We start from the raw sequence: 5,631 nt of genomic DNA on the forward strand, positions 1-5,631 counted from the left end.
TTTGATACCCATATCGTACAAACACATCCTAAAGTCACCTCTGGTCCACCCTTATGGCGACATCTCGAAAAGGCGTCCACCTATAGAACTAAGGCCCACTCCCTTTTAAAATACTCATTTACACCTTTCATTTGATACCCATATCATACAACACACATTCTAGAGTCACCTTTGGTCCACCTTTATGGCGATATCCCGAAATGGCGTCCACTTATAGAACTATGGTCCACTCCCTTTTAAAATACTCTTTATTACCTTCCATTTGAAACCCATGTCATACAAACACATTCCAGGGTTATGCTAGGTTAATTTTGCTAAATGTTGATTTTCCCTTATTTTGTCTCCAAAGCTCTCAGCTGGGTATGTAATGTTCGGTTACACCCGAACTTAGCCTTCCTTACTTGTTTTCTTTCAAAATATGTGAAGCTCAGCGAAAAAGACTTCTAAGTAAATTTTGTTTTTTTTTACGATTTATTACAAATGAACGTTCGTTCTATAAATTGGTAAAAATCGGATATTATCTTTAATATTTTTGGGTTACGAGCAGTTGAAATCCAATTGTGCCATACATGGGCCATCATGCGAAAGGCCATCTGCACGCCGCGTGAAATCATCGGCATTCCAGTCTTTTCTCACTGCCTTTAAATAACTTTAAAAAGGCAACTCGAAAGTTTTCGCAGCAACAGTGGAAAAAGAAGGAAAAAAAATCGCAAAATATGCTCTACTTAGTAAAAACATGTAAAGTCTTTTTGAAAAATTAAAAATGTTTGTCACTTCACGTTTTTATAGTGTATGAATCGACACACTGGTCTGCTCAGTAGTTCCTTTTTACGGAATACGATATTTGCATATGTATAAGTAGTATATTTCAGCTTTCATACCCCTAAGCGTTCGTGGAATTTCTCTTTAAACGTATCCTTAATAGATATATATGCACGTGAGATCAAACAACCTGGTATATAACGTTTGGGTTCGCTCGAACTTACACTTCCCTACTTGCTATTAATTATAATCATTTAAGTTATAATTATTATTATTTTCGACAAGGCGATACTCAGTGCGGTTGGTTCGCCGCCCAGAGGTATCGTGCTTTACTTTATTCGTATTCGCCCAGGAAGCACCTATATTATTACGCGTTGCACTTTTGAATATTTTATCTAAATAAGGGTAGAAGATACACAGCAAACTATTAAGGCTACGACTGGCTTCCAGTAATAACCCGACCCGCAATTATGAACTCATTTTTCCACGACACGTGCCATATGTATATGTATGTATGTTTTTCTAAGGACAATGACATTGAACTTTATGCGCTTTGAATTTATTTTTTGTAGAAAAAAAGGAAGAAATTATACTTATTAAGCTCAAAAATGCATTCGATATTTCCTAATCTATTAACAATAAGTTTCAAAGTTGGTTTCAATTTCGGTATGTATATTTGTTTGTTTAGTATACTGAATAAATACACCGAATTAAAAAAGCTACAAAGGAATCAACAAAGGAGGCTTGCTGTTGTTGAACTAACAGTTATTCAGTAAAAGTGATAGCAATATTGTTGATTCAACAGAGTTTTTTGTCAAGAAGATAAACTTTCATAGTAATTTCAACAGAAGAACAACTGTTGGTCTCAAGTTAACAGTATTCTGTAAAAATTTCAGATTCTCAATCAATCTAACTTTTTTTATGTTAAACGAACAACTGTCAATATTGAGCACCAACTTATTTCAAAGAGAAATTTACGATCACGGCACTAACTACTTGGTTCTTATGCTTATCGTGCTACCGAAATCTCTGTAATACCAACAGCAACTGGGTGGTCACCATGGTGTGACGGTAGCGTACTACGCCGAAAATCCTGGGATCAATGCATGGAGAAGACAGCGTCTAAACCGTAAGAAAGAGCTTTGTTTGCTGCGGCTTACATTTGATGAACTTGTTTTTGTTTTTTTGTTGATTTGACTATTAAACTGGTTAACTCAAAATCAAAATGTGTGTGATTCAACATCTATTTGCGATGCAGAGTGGTAGAAAATGCTATATTACTCTCGAGCTCTTGTTGTTGTCTTTGTTGTTTTTTTTTTTTTTTGCTGTAGCTCTGGCTCTGAACATGAAGGGGGCATAGAGCAGGACCCTGGCCTAAAAAAAGTGATATCATTTGTATTGCTCAACTATGAGCTACGTCGTGTTTCAGAGCGGAGCAAATGAATTAATTGCAATTTGCTCTGAACTTCGTCCTTCCTCGCGCTATTACTTATCTACAACAGTTTTGATTATAATGTGGGAATAGAGGTGAGTGTACCGATGCAATAATAACAAAAACAAAGCAAAGAAGGTACAAAACAACTTAAAGTCACACAAATAAAACCACAAGAATAAAGAACAACAAAATCACAACGCTACATCAGCTGCAACAAGAAAAAAAAAAAAAAAAAAAAAAAAAAAAAACGAGAAATTCCCAAGTTCTGCAATAGAGCATGGTAATACATTTTAGGTTTTCGTCTTCCTCCTTTTAAAATAGCATTTCACGTATATCTTTTATTTTGCTACTTGTTTCACTCTAAAACACGACGTAGCTCATAGTAGAGCTGCAAAAATATCGATATAAATATCGATACATCGAGTACTAGGTTCATGGTGCGATTATCGATGTTTTTTTCTAAATTTCGAGTACTGTATTCCCATTTCTTATTCTCTTTTCTAGGGGCAGAATTACCAGCGTCTAAAACATTGGTAAGACAAATAAAACAAGAAGAAATAAAATTACCTATATTATGCCAGATCTGTGTTTATTTTAGATGAATACCTAACAAGTTGGGCGCTTTGAATGGAAAATTCTTACAAAAGTTCAATGTGAAAGGTTACTTATTTTTTTTTCATATTATATCTTACTATATAAAAAACACGTGTCACAAAATGTTTGGCCGCGATGGACTCCTAAACTACAGAACCAATTTTGAATTTTTTTTGCACCCCGAGTGTAATTTGAAATAACTTGAAGGACAGGAGAGGTTTTATCTCAGTTTATAGTCGCAATATTATTTTACTGCAATTTTTTTATTTGTTTATAAGTAATAATAAAATATTACGTATACGCAGTGGACTCATATTTTCAGGAGGTGTGGATATACTTCCGTGTAATTGCTTGGTGTTTAATTAAACAACCTTCTTATCAATAAAAAATATTATAGCGAATGATATCAAGTATAGCACATCACCAGGCCCGTCGAGAGGGTGGGGGGGGGGGGGGGGGGTTTCTGAGGGGGCCCGCGATTTAGAGGTACTATGACATTTTTTTTAATTCAGGAGAGTCTTTATTTGTTCCATGTGCAATTTTTAAGCCGAATTTCAAAAGCAACGAAAATCTGCTTTTCGTTTTAATATTATAGTGAAGTGTGAAAAATAAAAACCTATATATACAAAAAGAAAGGCTAAAATGTGTGTTAGTTGGTCGCCGGTGTTTGAGGAGATGCGTCCGTCGGTCTTGTTCAAACTTTCACACAAGTTTCGTAAACCTCATGCGGTGGTTGCTACAGGATTTGTTGCGATCGGCTTACAGGGTCTCGATATATAGGCCGAAACGTGGACCTGAGTATCCCTAGAATGTGTTTATAGAATATGGATAACGAATGAAAGCTGTTGACGAGTGCTTTAGTAGAGGGTAATTTTCATGCCCCTGGGTGACTAGTGTTTCGAGATATAGGCCAAAAAGTGGGCCAGTGAATGCATAGACAGTAGGCCGGGTCGATTTGTGGGGAGGCAAAAAAATCGCCCATTGCCCTGTGAAAATCATATTCTAGGTATCAAAGTAAGAAACCTTTCCGAAGGAACCATACCTCTAAAACGAATTCTGATGTCGCGATTTTTACTACTAGACAGCGCTTATGCAATATGGATATCATATGAAAGCTGTTGATGAGTGCTTTAGTACAGAGTAATATATTATCCACAGACGGACTGGGACTGCGATTAGGACTAGGACTGGGACTGAGACTCGGAGAGGAATTGGGACTGAGACTCGGAGTGGGACTGGGACTGGGACTGGAATAAAATACATACCACCCTCTGGGACAGGCAATAACGGATGCAGAAGAATGAGAAGAGATTGAGAGAAGAGAAAAGACAGAAGGAGATTAAGAAAGAGATAGAATGAGACGAAGATGTATATAGATGAAGAGAAAAAGACGGAGGGAGGAGTGGGTAAAAGGATTAGGAAAAAGTGAAGAGGGCAGGAGGGCAGAGTCAGATGGATACAGCTTATTAAAATGTATGCAGATAGGCTAAATTTAAGACAGGACAACATCTGCCGGGTCTTTTAGTACACATATAATTATACATGTATTCATATATGTAGATATATACGCAACAGAAGACATCATTGAGTTGAAAGACGAAAATTGAGCTGCCAAAAAGCTACGAAGTACAAAGTTAAGCATTTGGATCCATTTTGACAAAATCAGTAATATTTTTGCAATATGCCACTATTGCAAAAAATGTTATAAAACTAGTGACAATACGTCCAATTTTTTCACCATCTAGAACGATCGCATACAAATGCAAATTTAGATTCACATAGCTCGCCAAATAAGATTGATTTTTATATGAAAAAAATATATGAAGATCCATCAACACGTAAAAAGGCTTTTGACAGCACCCTACTGGGGTTTAGTCACCGCAGACGTTCGACCTTTTCCCATAGTGTGCTGTAACTTTGTACATAACCTCGATCTGCTGTATAAGCTACCATCGCGGACAACTTTGGAGGATGTGTTTTATGATCGTTTCGAAGTTATGAAGAAAATATTACATATACATATATACATTTACATATTGTATTTACATAAATGTCTGATATATACCTGAGATTGCATTTAAATTGAGTAATAAAGCGATATATCGATACCCTCCCTCTTAAATATCGAAAATATCGAGTAAGCCGAATATCGATACTTTTACAGCTCTAGCTCTAGCAGCTCTAGCTCAACAGAAAAAAAGGCTACCAATTTCTTATGATACTGCTCTACTCTATGCTCATTTCATTTTGACAGCCGAAGCGGTAGCAGAACATGATTTTCGCAGCTACTCCTACTATTGAATAGCATATGCATACACTGGATACAAATTGACAGAAATATCATTTGAGTTAACCCGCAGTTCTATTGATTTTACCGTTTTGTGGCTTTCAGTGTATAAACACGCTCCATATTTTGTATGTATGTAATAACTAAATTTTTAAACTTTGTATTTAAAAATAATTTCGTTACAAATTTGGCGTGAACTTTATGTTTACACTGTCATTAAAGCAGAAGCAATATTTTAAACAACGTAAGTAAGTAAATACTGCATTTCGTTTTTTTAATAATCCTTAAATATAAACTTTGTATACCTTTTTTCGGCGCTTTAAGGACCTACGCTTTATTTGTAACATTCCGCTTCAACACACGAATCAACACTAAATTAAATGGTCGAAAATGTTGAATGCATGCAACAACAAGAATCATAAGGAAGCTAATATAAATAAATACAACAAAAGAGAGAGTAAAAACAAAAACAGAAATCAAATAAAATGTACGCTAAATTAGGCATACCTTAAGGCGGAAGGACTTTCCTTTATTTTTCATGACATGGCTCATA

This window comes from Eurosta solidaginis, chromosome 1 (assembly GCF_040869045.1).
Source record: "Eurosta solidaginis isolate ZX-2024a chromosome 1, ASM4086904v1, whole genome shotgun sequence".
Lineage (NCBI taxonomy): Eukaryota > Metazoa > Arthropoda > Insecta > Diptera > Tephritidae > Eurosta > Eurosta solidaginis.